At 45.4% G+C, this 17,390-nt stretch overlaps 1 pseudogene; it reads right to left on the bottom strand.

The window, feature by feature from the left end:
* The window catches only part of LOC114624867, a 98,366-nt pseudogene that overhangs the window by 1,856 nt on the left and 79,120 nt on the right, over positions 1 to 17,390 (bottom strand).

Raw genomic sequence — 17,390 nt, 5'->3', positions numbered from 1 at the left:
AAAGAAAGAAAGAAAGAAAGAAAGAAAGAAAGAAAGAAAGAAAGAGGCTGCCTAATTAAAGATGTCTGCCGGGAACGGGAGCCGGTCCCACGGAGACACTCAACTTGAGTGCCTCAGATCTTCCATGATGAGTAAAGACTTATTTGTGGCCATGAAATGATTAATCAGCATACTAAATACGCTCATTACCGTCTCAGGTTTGTTTAGGGGCGCTACTGTGGTAGGAAATGTGTCATTTCAAGGTGTTTTCAGGGGTGTGTGTCTTCTCACTCTGCCCCTTTTCCTCCCTTTTGGAATGGTGATGTATAATCTTGTCACCAAGTATTAGAAGTATGTAATTTGCTCCTTCCGAGTATACAGTGGGTTACAAATAGATTTTAGACTTTGGAATTTCAAACAGCATTGGGATTGTAAAAAAATCACGAGGGCTTTTGATGTTGTGCTGAAAGCAGTTCGCTTTATGATATGGCCACAAGACTATGGGAGTGGGGGGTGGGGCGTGGGGGGAGGTGGGGCTAGAGCGTAGTCTGTGATGGTTTGAATGATAGATGTGTCCCAGTGCCTCAAGAATTTGAATGTTTCATCTCCAGTTGGTAGCACTGTTTGGAGATGCTTAAGAATTATGGCTTTGTTGGAAAAAGTATGTCACTAGGCTGGGCTTTGAAGTTTCAAAGTCTCCTGATATCCAAGTTTGCTCTCTGCTTCCTGCTTGTGGTTTAAGATATGACCTCTCAACTTACTGCTGCAGCCTCCATGACTGTCTGCTTCCGTGCATCTCCCAGAGACAGTGCTGGACTTTTATCCCTCTGAAACGGTAAACCCAGATTAATATTTCCTTCTATATGTTATTTTGGTCGTGGTGTCTTATCTCAGTAATGGAAAAGCAACTAATTCACAGGCAGTTGTGAGCTCTGACATGGGTGCTGGGAACCAGACTCCTGTCCTCCACAAGAGCAGCACACACTCTTAACTGCTGAACCACACCCTCAGTGCCCTCACCAGCCTCTTGAGCAACATCCATTTTCTCTCTTCCAGGTTGTAAGCTCTACCAATGAGTAGCGTGCACACCCTGCAAGATGCTTGTCACTTGCAAAGCTGGAGCAACGCTATCTTCCAACTGCTCGTTTGATGTTAACATTATTCTGAGAATTACATCTTGGCCAGCATATTTTAATAAGCCTCTGTCTGTTCTAGTTAAGTCAGATGGGGCTGAGCTAATAAAACACTGGAATGGGCAGAGATGGCCCTGCAGTGTCTACAGTCCATGGTTGAGACAGACAGACATCTGTGTCTTGTCCCACAGCAGGGACAGACCTAGTCTAGTATCCCGTTCTCTCCAGCAGTGGAGGGTGCACATCCCGAGGACTTCTAAAGATGTCATGTCCTAGTCGTGATCTTGCTGAGTTTTGTCATGGCAAAGGACATATTGGGTAGGTGTGTGTTCACAAACACTCCAGGGCTTAGATCGGTAAATCATCTCTGGGACAAATGAAGCTGTGACTCCTCAGGTCTCTGTGGCGAGACACTCAGTAGGAGTCTGAGTCAGTCTCAAAAACAGGCAAGATATGAGAGGAAGGAGACAGGCCTGTTTCCAGCTGAGCACAGGGCCCAGGGTTGGAGAGGAGGAACACTGCCTGGAGACAAGAAGAAAGGCTGCACACTAACCACTCACCCACACTTCCTTTCCTCACCGGGATCATGCTCTCTTAGGAGTCCTAATTAGACTAATTAGGACTAATTATTAACACTGGAGTGTTAATAGCCATTTACAGTTCCCTGTAGACATTAGATACTTACCTGAAGGTTTTGATTGGATAAGACCCAGAAATTTCTAAAGAAACAGAGTTTAACAGAATCTCCAACACTAAACAAGAAATGTTTGACACAATGAGCCAAGCAAATACTGGTGTCTGTGGGCAGTGTTGGGTGAAAAAGAGCTTCTGCATGGAAAATAAGGGGGGGGTGAGTAAGGAGGAGAAAGTAAAGGAGGACAGGAGAAAAGGAAGAGAGGGAGGGAGGGAAAAAAGGAGGGAAGGAGGGAGGGGGAGTGAGTAGGAAGCATGTCTTTGTTAGGGTTTTACTGCTGTGCACAGACACCATGACCAAGGCAACTCTTACACGAACAACATTTAATTAGGACTGGCCTACAGGTTGAGAAGTTCAGACCATTGTCATCAAGGCGGGAACATGGCAGCATTCAGGCAGGCATGGTGCAGGAGGAGCTGAGAGTTCTACATCTTCGTCTGAAGGCTGCTAGCAGAAAACTGCCTTCCAAGCAGCTAGGATGAGGGTCTTAAAGTCTGTACCCACAAGGCCACACCTCCTCCAAGAAGGCCACACCTCCTAATAGTGCCACTCCCTCGGCCAAGCATATACAAACCATCACAAGAGGGAGATATAACAGAAATGAAAACCCTAGAAGTCTCTGACTGCTGTATCCAAGGCCAACAGTGTACAGAGCAGGCACACTGCAAGAGACAACTAGTTTTAGGGTCAAAGGCTTCTCTGATGCCAGGACGGTTTTGTGGGTTTTTGTTGTTGTGTTTTGACGTTACATAGGTCTGCTTCTTCCTGTGGAAAATGGGGGTAATAAAATCCTGCCTAGTAGACATTAGGGGGACTCAAATCAGGTGTGGGGGGCAGAGTGTCCAGCATCTTGGAAGGGTAAACACTAAGGCCTGGGAGGGTTTTGCCATCTGTAGGAAGCCGTGTACAGAGAGCAGGCGGCTTTGGAAGTTCGGCGTGGTGGGTACTTGCTTTCTTTCCAGCTCCCGGCACTGGTCCAGAGCTCGGGCTTATAGCTGCTGCTGCTTCTGCCTCTCACACAGCCGGTTGGCTTCTGCCTCTCACACAGCCGGTTGGCTTCTGCCTCTGCTTCTGAAGCCTTGCCTCTCTTATCCTGAGACTGACAGGAGTCACTGGGGCCTTCTGCTCCTTCCTCTTGGCCTTATCAGTCTACATGGATTTGGACGGAGAAGGCCTGGCTGGGCAGCGGGATCGGAAATGAGGCTGGGGACCCACACCCCCGAGCCCTTGCGTTTCTTGCTGGGTCCCTCCATGCTTCTGGCCATTACAGCCCTTCTCCCTGCCCCACTGTCTTTCCCTCCTGCCTGACAGATTTTTACCTCCACACAGCCTTCCTTCTCAAATACAAAGCACTGCCAGATGGGATTTGAAACGACAAGCCTGCAAGGCCGAGAGGATTGTCTGCCTGGTCAAGCTGATTTTGTACTTGTGGGCCAGAGACTCTGGGGCAGACAAAGCGTTGGTTTGAAAGTAGCAGCCTCCCCTTTTCCAAAATGACTTGCAAGTCTTCAGCCAGGCCTCGGAGGGCCGGGGAGCATCCTGCTCTATCGATCCCATCAGTGCTCGACAGAACAACTGTCCTAGATTTATACTCAGTCTGAGCTGAGAAACGAGCGGCAGAAAGCCGGCGCTGGAGCACTTGGAAGGTTTATCCTTGACACCAGTGGGCGTTCTCATCCCCAGCCCAGGAGCAATTAGATAAAAGACCGTACAGAGAAACTTCATCGAAGAAGAAATAAAGTTCCTCTGAGTTTGACTCAAATGGCCAAGGGAACTGTGGTGGTGAACTGAGTCTTGGAAAGATAAGAAGGTTGGACAAGGAGATAGGGTGCATGACATGAGGTGCTCAGGATGCCAGAATTCCCATGTAGGCATACACCACACACCACATACATATACTATACACACATACTGCACACATCACACACACCACATACACATACTACATACACACCACACACATCACACACACCACACACACATACTATACACACATACCACATACATCACACATACCACACACACATACCACACATATTCCACACACATCACACATACCACACACACATACTATACACACATACCACACACATCACACATACCACACACACATACTATACACACATACCACATACATCACACACACCACACACACATACTAAACACACACCATACACATCACACATACCACATACATCACACATACCACACACACATACTACACACATTCCACACACATCACACACACCACACACACATACTACATACACACCACACACACCACACACACATACTATACACACATACCACATACATCACACACACCACACACACATACTACACACATTCCACACACATCACACATACCATGTACATATACTACACACACACACCACACCACCCACACACACTCCCACACACATACACACACCACACCCACACATATTACGCACACACAGACACACCACATATCACAATAGATACTACACACACTCATACACTACCACACAGACACACACACCACACTACACACACACTCATACTCATACATGCACAGACACACACCACACCACACACACACACCACACCACATGCACACACACACCACATGCCACACACATCACATACACATACACACCACACAGGCATATTACACACACACAGATACACCACATATCACAATAGATACTACACATACACACATAGACACATGCATACCACACACATACACACACACACACACACTCACACTACACCACACTAACATGTATTAACAGAGAACAACTTTCTTGTGTTTATAAGTGTCTCAGAGACTAGAAACATTGAGAACACATGGCAGCCACAGCAGCACCGTGCCAGGACTTGTAAGGAAGAGATCTCACAGTCAGTCATGGGCAAGTCCCTCGATGCATGTAGCTGTGGGACATGCTTCTAAGGTCCAGCATCTTTGTCCTCGTCTCTAGCCGGACCATGGATTCTCAGCCAGCTCCTGGCATGAACCCCACCCTCCCGGGCTGCTGGCTTCTCTGCTCAAGGAGCCTGGCTCTCAGCACGGCTGCTGTGGAGTTGGGATCCTCCTGCCACAGAGGCCCTTGGGTTTCTACATGGTCTTCCAACTGCACAACACTGAGAGGAGGCTTTGGCTCTCAGGGGAGGTGGAATTCTCAGGCACAGATTTGATTTGCTCCTGTTGCTGCAGCAATGAGCTACAGTGTGGCACTGTCAAGGCTATGCAGCTTTGCCCTTTCAACAGACTGTGTCCAGATTGATGGGATTCTCGGAGGAAGGGCAGGACAGTCATCGCCCAGTGAGGGAGAGCTCAGTGAGGAAATACAGGACAATAGAACTGAACTACAGAAAAAGCCGGGGTTTGTTGCACTTTCCTGCCCTCTGGCTTCCCCAACTTTTCTCAAAGGACACAAAGAGAGACCCTGATGTTAAATGAGAATCCTCTAAGAACAAGGAGTAGGGAACTTAGGATGCTTCTCTTGAATTTCTACATCCCGGACAGTACAAACCAAACAGGTCAAAACTTACGCACGCACCCAAACCCACAGGAAAACTCACACGCCAATCAAAACAAACAATGAGAAGATAAAGACTTTTCACAGTCCCTACCCTCACCTCACCCCCACACTCCTGCCTCCCCTCCCCCAATCCTTTTCTCCTAAAGTCACTGGCCGTTTTCAAACAGAAGACAGCGTCCTTATTCCATGTTTAAAAACTACAAACAAACAAAAACCAAGGCAAACAAACAAATAAAAAAAAACAGCATACAAAATGACTGATTTCCCAGAGTTCTGTGCTGTGCCTGCTCCACCCCTGAAATGCTGGCACTGGAGAACCAGGCAAGTGACATTCCCCTACGGCTCCATGGGACCAATGTCCAGGAATACTAACTCAGCCAGTGACATCGTACAAGTCCATCCCACTACAGTTCTCCCACACAACTCCCCCAAAGCTCAAGGCCAGCAAGCCCTGTTTGAGATTCATTCTGAAGGTTAATACTAAAACAAGTGGGTTCAATTTCACCACAAACTGCATCTGGCCTCACCACACAAGATTCCTCCTCCAGACACTCATGTCCAGCTATCGAGTTCTGTCTTTCTCTGTCTCATATCTGTCTCTGCCTCTCTCTGGGAATATACCCTCAGTGATAGCATGGCTGCTACAGATGTCTAGGCCAGAGTACAAATGATCTCATGGGAATAGGTAACGCCTCTGGTATCTCTACCCCTGAGACCCGGAGAGACAAGGACAGATTATTCTTACCGCTTATCACTTCTGTAGAGCCCTATTCCTGCTTTATCTATAGTGGTGTGGCTGTTCTGCTGTTAATATAAAAGTCGGGTGATAGTGTTCGCAATGATGAACTACTTCACCCCCACCACTGTCTTTAGTACGTCAGAGTTTCACACATCGGCGGTGTGGAAAGGACACTTGAATGCTTGTGCACATGTCCCTAAATAAGGATGAGCAACTGGTCCCATCTCCCTGCAAAAGAAAAGCAGGGATACCTGTGGGAGTGTGTGCACATGAAGAAGTCCAGGTCACCAGTAAAGACTTTCTCCAACTAGTAATTTGATGTGTGGAATCTTGAGTTATTCATTCATTAACAATGACTAATTCATTTCAATAGCATCTTTTTTTTTTTTTAAAGCAGACAAAGAGCCTGGCATCTTCACTGTATTTTTGTGTGTTGTAGAGTGGTTAGACCCAGCCAGTCATCAACACTGCCATATACAGACGAGTCATGCTTTCATCGAACATTAGGTGCCTGTCTGGGTTGCAAACGTGACCACATATGAGTATGTTACACACAGCCCCTCCCTCCTGCAGGTCAAAGCAGACTTTGAATGAACAATTATGATGGATATGAGAGACAGGGAATGTAGTACAAAATCATACAGTAGAGAAAGAAGTTTAGAATATTATTAGGACCTAATTCTATAAGCAGTGCATGTGTGTGTGTGCATGTGCACACAGGCACGCAAATGCATGTGTGCAAGCATTAATGTATGTATGCATGTGTATGTATGTGCATGTGTCTGTGTGTGCATGTGTATGTATCTGAATATTCGTCTGTGTGTGACTGCAAGTATATGTATGCTTCTGTGTGTATACATCTCTATGTGTGCTTATGTGTATATGTGTATATCTGTGTATGCATTTGCCCATCTGTTTATGTATATGTGCATGTATGCATGTACATATCTTTGCATGTTTATCTGCCTGTATAAGAGTGTATGTCTACCTGCATATGTGTATTTGTGAGTCTCTGTGTGTGCATGTATCTCTCACTCTCTGTGCATGTGTGTATCAATGTGTGTGTGTATGTACGAGTATATGTGTGTGTCTGTGTGTGTGTGTGCACGTGCACATGACTGTGTTTGTAAAGAGGCTAGGGGAAACTTTTCCTTGGTCTCATGTGCTCTGGGAAGAGAGGCAGCTGGATGTCTGTGAGTTCAAGGCTGGCATCTTACTCTTCTGCTGTCAGCTCCATTGGCTCATCCTAGTGACATGGCCACAAAAATCTATGAAGTAAGCTGAGATATACAGTCTTTGTCATAGAGGAACTTGTGTACAATTAAATTAGGGGAAGGATTGTGCCAAAGAAGAAATCACTGGGGATTATAAAGTAAGCTTGCTTAGTCACAAGCCCTCCTGAAGACTTCGCTGAGTGCGAACATGGGACAACTCCACCATGGGACAAAGAACTTTCATTGATTTTTTAATCTGCACAGTATTCCTCACTGAAGGAATCACCATTGCCTTTCCCCGAGCACCTGAGTGTTCTTGCCTGTTCTGTTCTTTTCTAGATTCTTCACTGGCTCAGCACTGTTCCTGCTTGCTCATGATGTGATGGCTAATCCACACTTCAGAACACTTGAAGTGGAGCTCAGAACGGCCTTTGTAAATTATTCCCTTTCATCCTTTTTGAAGTATCTCGTGCTTTTTTATTAATTAAATTTGTTCTTTGACTGTTCAAGGTCCTGAGAAAAAGTGAAAGTTGAGTGTTCATTCCTAAACAGGACCTGTATTACACATCCCATCCCACTTAGCAAGGCTCAGGGAACAACGAGGAAGGAAGAGGGAGTGGAAAGGGAGCGGAGCCATGTCCTGGAGGCGGAGCCATGTCCTGGAGGTGAGGCAGGACTTTGCAGCGGTAACTCACAGAGGCTGCTTAAGACTGGCCCCAGCAGGATCAGCTTGGTTGGAGCCAACAGCATCCCACCCTCCCTGCTGAAAGAAGAATGACTGGAAAGATGGCTCAGTGAAGTGCACCTGCTACTCCTCCAAAGGATCCAAGTTCAGTTTCCAGCATTTCTGTCGGCCAGCTCAGCTATCCGTAACTCCAGACCTGAGGGAGCCAACATCTCTGGCCCCAGGGGCACCTGTGTTCACTCGTACACACCACAGGACACATGCACACATGCAAAAAGAAATCACACAAACCTTTAAAATGCGAACCATTTTCTGGAAGTTGGTTTCTCAATGTCCTTTCACACTGACAAAAGAAAATGCCCTTGGACTTTGGCTTTACACGCAGAGACCACACCTCGTTCTTGCTAACCACCACAGCTTAGGTGTAGAAGTGGAAAGAGATATCATTTATTTAATGATATCTCTACTGGGAGAGGTGTTAATCCCGATAAAAATATTTTTCTGTGGAATAAATTCTAAGACACACAATGTATGGACTACGTGTTGTGAACATTTAAAACGCTTGCTGCCTTTACCTAAGGCTCGGCAGCGAACGCCCCAACAGAAGCATGAGCGTGCCCGCCCCTCAGCAGCGATGGGCTGTGATCAATATGTCTAATTATCTCCTACCCAGTGGGTGTCAAATGCGAACCAGTTGTTGATTTACTTTCTGTTTCCCTGATTCCTAGTCACAATGGACAACCTTCTGCATTTACAGTCTGTGGCTGTGCTAAATCGCTGATCTGTATTCCTGATCTGAATTCCTTCTCCGTTTTCACGTTTTAGAATTTACAGGAGCTTTTTATGAATTTTGAATATTAATCCTGCTATAATTTGTATCACAAACATTTTCTCTTAGACTGTTGCTTGTTTTTCTCAGAAATGTATTACGAAAACTTCCAAATACTCAGCAGTTTGAAAAAAAAATGTTTTTAGCTTTCTCTATAGCAGCTTTTGTAGACAATTTAATTACATATTACACATCTGGAAACCGTTTTGTTTTTTTTAAATTCCTGACTTTTTGCACCCTATCTACCTCAGGGCTTAATTTATTCCAAGGTCATCAAAACATTCTCATTCATGTTAGCATATTACTGTCTTAAATGTAGATTTTTAAAAATGCATCTCATTTGAATGTGAGCCAGAGGGCTGTGAGTGTCTAATTTTCTCAAATCAATAGCATTGGGAGAGCACTCTCTCCAGCCGAGGCAAAAGTGTCTGTTTCTGCTTCTTCTTATATGGAATCTATCTGTCCCATAGGTTTTTGCACACATGGAAACATATCTAACTTCTGCCTTATTCTAACAGTCTGTTTGTTGGTATCCACAGTCCTACTGTTTTAATTATTCTCACTTTATAATTTGATAGGTTAGGTACACCACTCCCTTTGAATTTTTGAATTTTTCTCTGCCTTGTAAACTTAGAAAAGGGATGTATCAGTTTTATGTCCATGTGTACTTGAGTGTGAGTGTATGCATCACATGCATGCAATACTCACCAAGGCCAGAAGAGGGCATCAGATACCTTGGAATTGGAATTACAGCTAGTCGTGAGCTGCTAAGATATGGCTATCCATCACTTTGATCTCCTTACAACTCATCTTGGTCCCTCCTAGCAATGGACAATCTTGGGTAAAGGAAAAGGAACAAGCACTTGACCTGACCATCCATCCTCCCCTATTTCTGTCCTGTGGCCCTTCACTCGTGAGCAGATGGTGGGCTTTGACTCCTACAAAGACCCCGCTGCAGGTTTTCCCCAGAAAGAAAGGCTGCACTGTCTTCTGTTGCTTGTTCAGTTGTCCGTCTGTCCTTCCACGACTGAACATTAAAACAAACTGTAAGGTTGCTAACTACTTACTAAACACTTTTCTACAACTCGCTTTGAACAAGATGGCTAAATTCATAGGATCTTAGTTGCCTAACCTGCTGTTTTGACTGGGGTCTCTATTGCTGTGAAAAGACACCATGAACAAGAACAACTCAGGGTGGAGAGGGTTTATATCAGCTTACAACTCTTCAGTCACACTCCATCAGTGAGGGAAGTCAGGGCAGGGATCTGAAGGCAGGGGGTGAAGAAAGACCATGGAGAAGTGCTGCTTGCTGGCTCGCTACTCATGGCTCTCTTGTTCTGTTCTCTCATACAAGTCAGGATCGCAGGCCTGGGGTAGTACTTCCCACAGTGTGCTGGATTCTCCCCCGCCCCCACCAACCTTTCATCAAGAAAATGCCCCACAGACTTGTGTTTGAGCCAATCTAATGGAAACATTTTTTCAACTAAGATTCCCTCTCCCCAGGTATGCAGGCATGTCTAGTTCTGTGTCAACTTAACAAACACCAACTACAATATCTGTAGAACAGAATTAACACTTTCACCTACCTTACAGGGAGTTTTTGTGATGATGCTTAAACAACCTATTCAGAACATTAGTACTTAACTCATAGCAGTAACTTGTACTCTGACCAATATTCTATAATTAGTATTAACAATTTGTATCCATAATTACCGGGCCAGGCCAGGTTACACAACTCCTCCTGTGGATCTTGCTCCATGGTAAACAGTGCCAGTGTCTGTCACACAGAATGCAATGACGCCTAGGCTCACTTGCTACCTCCCTGAGTGCCGCATTCTATGATCTACCAGGTATTAGGATATTGATGAATGTTCCTGCACAATGAATTCTCTAAATGAGCTCGGGAGGTGACTAGTTAAGGACATACAGAGAACTGATTAAGCCGGAAACAAATGGCTAGTCTCCTCAGATAAGTCCGGGAAAGCTTTTTACCCACACTGACTGGCTCAAGCATGGCAGGGGGCCTGAGATGAGAGCTCAAGGATGTGACCCAATTTTCTGAGGCAGTGGGGGCCTTTAGTTCAGATGAATTCGGAAATGTTTTATTTCAGCGCCGCTAGAGTTTTCCACGGGATGACTGTCTTGGCCAGGGTGTCTACGGCTCTCAAAATCCCCTCGTCACATTTCCTATCACAGTAACACACTCTCTTGGGCTAACATCCTGAGTCGCTTCATCCTCTTCCCTGTGTTCTTCCCATGGAAAGCAGAAAACTCCTTGTGAGATCACAGCTGGGCTGCGAAAGGTGTCTTAGGGCCTTTCAGGTTTCTCCCCTGGTTGCCAGGGGCCACAAGAAAGCACACTCGGACTCACAGCAGAATTCTCCAGCCTCAAACCAAGGACTTCCAAGCTATGAAGTCGGCCAGTCACTTCCCTACCTGCTGACATGGTCAGTCCTAGTGAGATAGAGAGAGGCTGCCTGAGGCCACTCAGATGCCAGGGCCAGCACCATGTCCTGTTGTCCTAGGCTTGCTCGCATTGCTGGCTTTGCTGTGAGTCCCTTACCCTCACCTCTCTATTTCCTGGTTACCCTTTCGTTCCTTTCCCAAATTCCACTGAGAAATGCTAACTCTTGTTAACCTTCGAAGGGCTTGAATTAAAGTGTGTGGGCATTCCCTCAGTAGTGGAGGTAGAGTGGGCCTTGGAGTGTGAGCAGGGATTTTGATTGATTTTATTTATTTACTGACATAACTCGCACCTGAGGCGTGGGCTGGTGACTCTGTCAGAAATCAGCATACATCTCTGGATTATGAATGAAGAAATGATGCCAAACACGTCTGATGGTGACAATTAGCTGTCAACTAGAATCACGTGGGAGACGAGTTTCTGGGCATGCCTGTGGGCGATTAGCTTAACTTCCTTGAGATGGTGCAACATTCCGTCCATCATGGTGGGTGGTCCTGTTCCCTGGTGGGGCTCGCATCCCAGGCTGTATGAGTGAAGAAAGAGAGCTGAGCAGAATTCAGCCATCTGCCTCTGTTCCCAATTGTAGATGCAAGTGCCAAGATCCTGCTGCCTTGAATTCTCTGTCATGATGGACTGCACCTTTGAACTGTGAGCCAGAAGGAACCCCTCTCTTTCTTAGGTTGTTTGTCATGATGCTTTATCACAGAAACTGGACAACGATCTAAGACAGGTTATTTTTACTGAGACTTTCACAGGGCAACAATACGATTTCCATATAGTATAGATGAAGAAACTGAGGCTTAACCAAACTAACCTACCACCAATCACAGTCAGAAAGTCGGTGCCAACAGCCTCAAACTGCAGCTGACTGGCCCCCAAACTTCTTGTCCTGAACCACTCTCTGAAACTACATTTGTGGTCACACTGGACCTGAGCTTACCTGGTGGACAGCCTTTATCAGAACAAGTTCCCCTACCTGCTTGGAGAGCTGAGTCTCAGAGATGTATTCCAACACCTTAGCTGTCAGTGAATGATCCTTCTCGTCCCCCAGCTGGTGCTGCCAGCCTTCCTTGAAGGTGCCCTGGTCCACTTCCCCATCACCTGCAGTAAGTACTGCATGGATCAGGCTGTGCCTTTAAAATGTCACCATTTCAGTGCTGAGAGTAGGACGGGGGAAGGGCAGCGGCTGTGAGTGGGTCCCAGCCTGGGGGTCTCTTCCTAAGGGTTCTACTTCTTAGGAATGAGTGGCTTTCCGGTGGCTACCTCTAAACCAATACCCTTCCCTGTTCTTCAGAGTCAATCAGAAGGACCCTGGGAAAGAGAGAAATGGTTGTCTTTTCACAAGTAGGGTCCACCACCCAAATCCCTCATTGTCCATAATGATAATGTAGCTGGATTCCCCATAAGAATCTCATCATCATGGGCCTAAGACAAAAATTGTGCAGAGACCCAATGACAAGAAGAATCTCAAAGCTCATCCCCAAAATGGGACAGAGTCTACTTCAGGCTGGTTCCATGATTCTAGGGAGACCTCTGCCCAGCCTTCCTGGGTCTTCATTCCTAATAGTCCATGATATGACACAGAGCTGTTAGTTCTTTGAAGGCAGAGCTTTGCCACGCACCCATCTTTCTGTCTTGGACCAGCCCAGTACCTATCCTGCAGGCTGCTTTTTATAGCTTCTACGTTAGTAAAAAGAATACCCATGGCTTCCGCCCTGCCTGCTTCTGACTCAGGCTCACCGCCGAGCCCTAGAGAAATGTCAGCTCTCAGCAGTAGAGCATCTAACACTCGGAAGCCTGGAGCCAATCTTAGTATCCAAGCCCAGAGAGAGAAAAGCCTCTTTCATATTGCCCTAAGGGAAGATGCCAGGCATGCCCTGGGATTCCAGACACAAAGTATAGGACTCGGTGGAGAAAAAGCAGGATTCACAAAACTCAGATTTAATGTGCTATTCTTGGTCTGTGTTGACAGGACAAATAATGACTCTCAGACAGTCCTAGCCAAGGATGCGACAGAGACAGATGTAGGACAGGCTCAGTCTGAAACTCTTGAGCTCTCTGTCAGCTTATTCAGAGCTCTATGCAAAGGAAAGAGGTGTAGTCAAATTGTGTGCAAATTATTCAACTTATTTGGCATATGTGCCGGCTAGTTTTATGTCAGCGTGACATAGGTTCCAGTCATCCGAAGAGAGGGAACCTCAGTTGAGAGGATGCCTCCATAGAATCCAGATCTAAGGCATTTTCTTAATTAATGACTGATGGGGAAGGGCCCAGCCCATTGTGGGTGGTGCCATCCCTGGGCTGGTGTCCTGAGTTCTATAAGAAAGCAGTCCAAGCAAGCCATGGGGAGCAAGCCAGTAAACAGCACTCCTCCATGGCCTTTGCATCAGCTCCCGCCTCCAGGTTTCTGCCGTGTTTCAGTTCCTGTTCTGACTTCCTCCTGTGATGTCCTGTGGATTTAGAAGTGTTAATAAATCCTTTTCCCCTAACTTGCTTTTGGCCGTGGTGTTTCATCACAAGAATAGAAACCCCCAACTAAGACCATATACCTGAATACTAGCCAAAAACAAACAAACAAACAAACAAACAAAAACCAAAATCCAAACAAACAAAAACCAAAAACCCAAAACTTTCAAGATGCTGTCTTTAGCAAGAATTCTTGGTTAGGAAATTAATTATGGAACTCCAGCCTGTGAAGCAGGTAGGCAACCTGCAGATCTTCATTCTACTCCAAACCCAACCGCTATAGTCACCCCCAGCTCTCTTTCATCTCTTGTCCTGTTGCTAGGGCTTCCCTCTGAGGTTCCTGTTCAAGTTTCTAAATTTTCCATCTCAGTATTTCCCTCAGGTTGGGTTTTCTCCGTGGAGTCTACTTTCACTTTCGGGTTTTAAAATGTTTTATTCCTTCCCTTCTACTGTCTGTCAGTGATGTCGTAGGTTTCCTTAAGGGACTTATTCATTTCCTCTTTAAGGATTGCTACTACATTCATAAAGACTGTTTTAAGGTCCTTGTCCTGTGCTTCCACTAACATGCAGTTCTCAGGGCCTGCTGTGGTAGGGTTGCTGGGCTCTAGGGGAGACATACTGTCTTGATTGTTATTGATCGTATTTTTATACCAGCATCTAGGTATTTTCGAAGACTCTAAGACTAGGTACTAATATCTAGTCTTGTTTTGCTTGGGTAGAAATTGCGTTCCTTGGTTTCGGTTTGCCCTCTCTGGTTCTTAGGAGGTTATGTTGCCTGGGAGGGAATTATTTTGGGATCCTGCTAGGTATGGCCTCTAGGGGTTCTGAGTGAATGTGTTTCTAGGTTTTGTGAGCTGACACTTAGGAATGGGGATAGGGATGGGGATGGGTATGGGGTGGGGGTGGGGGTGGGGATGGGGTGGGGGTGGCGGGAGGGACTTGAGGGATCCTAATGAGGGAGGAAAACAGAACTCAACAAGGATCTGCTTAGTCCCCTGGGAATGGGGGCAGAAGGTGAGAGGAGGTCACTGCAGGTCATCTGCTATGGAGCTGTGGATGAGCCTGTGGGGATCGGAGTTGGAAGAAAGGAGAGAGAGTGAAGAACTGAGGCTAGCTTGTCTGTTTCCCTGACCTAGATGTTTCTCTGGAAGTCTCGGCTGGTGGGTCACCAGGGAACGCCTGCTGGAGTTGGGGTCTGGGCTAACAGGATGATTGGAGAAGCAAGTTGGAGGAGGAGATCCATGTGGGCCCCTGGAGAGGGGACAGAGAGGAAGAGAGGCCACAGCATGATGTCTGATACCAAGAAGGGAGTGAGACTGGGGGACTGGATTGAGAGGAGAGAATGGTGAAGATCCTGTTAGACCACGTGCTTCCCTGGTCCACGTTGTCTGCGGGTTCCCAGGGAATGCTTGCTGGAGCTGGACACTCAGGTAAAGCAATGAAGGGGTCAGAAATGTTGGAGGGGGACCTGTGTGAGCCACTGGAGGGGAGAGCTGTGTGAGCCACTGGAGATGGGCCAGGGAGGGAGGGAGTCAGCAGCAGGTTGTCTGCTACAGAGCCAAGGGTAAGACTTGAGGATTGGATGAGGGAATCTCAGGCATTGCAGACACGATAGAAGAAATAGATACAGTGGTCAAAGAAAACATGGAATCTAAAAATGTCCTGGCTCAAAACATCCAGGAATCTGGGACACTATGAAAAGATCAAATCTAAAAATAATAGGAATAGAGAAAGAAGAAGAAACCCAGGTCAAAGGCACAGAAAATATTTTCAACAAGATCATAAAAGAAAATTTCCTTAACATAAAAAAGAAAATGACTAGAGTACTGGAAGCCTATAAGGACATATAAGGACACCAAACAGATCAGACCAGAAAGGAAATACACCCTGTCCCCCCGCCAGCACATAATCATCAAAACACTAAATGTACAGAACAAAGAAAGAATATAAAGAGCCCCAAGAGAAAAAGACCAAGTAACATATAAAGGCAGACTTATTAGAATAATACCTGAATTCTCAATGGAAACTTCAAAGCCTGGACAGAAGTTTTATGTCCATGTGGACTCTAAGAGACCACAGATGCTAGCCCAGCCTATTATATCCAGCAAAAGTTTTGATTACAAGAGATAGATAAAAAAAATTCATGATAAAACCAAGTTTAAGCAATATCTATCTACAAATCCAACCTTACAGAAGGTGCTAGACAGAAAACTCTATTCTAACAAGGTTAACTATATCCAAGAAAACACAAGGAATAAATATCCCAGACCAACAAATCAAGAGAGGGGAAGCATACACACACACACACACACACACACACACACACACACACCACAGCAGCAGAATAACAGGAGTGAACAAACACTACTCATTGCTATCTCTCAACATCAGTGGTCTCAATTCCCTAATAAAGAAACACAGACTAACAGAAAAGATGCAAAACCAGTATCCATCCTTCTGCTGCATCCAAAAACCCAGACCGTAACATTGAGAACAAGCATCATCTCAGGGTAAAAGAATGGAAAAAGATATTCTGAGCAAATAGACCTAAGAAGCAAGCTGGCATAGTCATTTTACTATCTGACAAAACAGACTTCAAACCAAAACTAAACAGACAAGGAAGAACACTGCATAGTCATCCAAAGAAAAATTCACCAAGAGAACATTGCAATTCTTAACTTCTATGTCTCAAACTCAATAGCACCCATGCTTGTAAAAGAAACACTATTACATCTTACAGTACATATTGACCCCCCACGCTGATAGCGAGAGACTTTAAACCCCACTATCCCAAGACCAGTCATCCAGACAAATACTAAACAGACTACTGGAGCTAACTACAGGTATAAACTAAACGGACCCAACAGATATTTATAGAATATTTCACCCAAACACAAAAGGCTAAATCTTCTTCTCAGCACATCATGGGCCTCTTTGTAAAACTGACTAGATTCTTGGACACAAAGCAAATCTCAAAAGACACAAGAAAATTAAAACAACACAGGGTATCCTATCTGACCAGCACAAGTTAAAGCTAGATACCACCAACAACAGAAACAACATACTCAGGAAACCTGAACAACTCAGTACTGAGTGGAAAATGACACAAGAGAGAAGTTAAGGAAGAAATTAATGACTTTCTAGAACTGAATGAATACACAACATGTCCAGTCTTACGGACACAATGAAGGGTGTTCCAGAAGGGAAGTTCCTAAATTCATAGCACTAAGTGCTTACACACACACACACACACACACACACACACACACACACACGGTGGTGGTGGGGAAGAGGGAGAGGGAGAGTGAGAGAGAGAGAGAGCGCGAGCGAGAGAGAGAGAGAGAGAGAGAGAGAGAGAGAGAACAAGAGAGAGAGAGAGAGAGAGAGAGATCTCATACTGGTAACTTAACAGCATACCTGAAAGCACTAGAAAAAGAAGAAATCACAAATAAATGATACAGACATCAAGAAATCATCAAATTTGGGGGTGGAAATCAATACGATAGAAGTAAACAGAAAACAAAGATTCAATGAAGGAGAGATAGTTTTTGAGAAAATAAAGAAGATTGGCAAACCCTTATCCAAAAGAACTACAAGGCAGAGACAGAATATGCGAATTAACAAGATTAGAAATGAGAAGGTAGTTATAACAACAGACAC

The sequence above is a fragment of the Grammomys surdaster genome, unplaced genomic scaffold (genome assembly GCF_004785775.1).
Source record: "Grammomys surdaster isolate TR1022 unplaced genomic scaffold, NIH_TR_1.0 211, whole genome shotgun sequence".
Taxonomy (NCBI): Eukaryota; Metazoa; Chordata; class Mammalia; order Rodentia; family Muridae; genus Grammomys; species Grammomys surdaster.
Note: the sequence above shows the minus strand (reverse complement) of the source record. Positions and strands in the feature narration are given on the sequence as shown.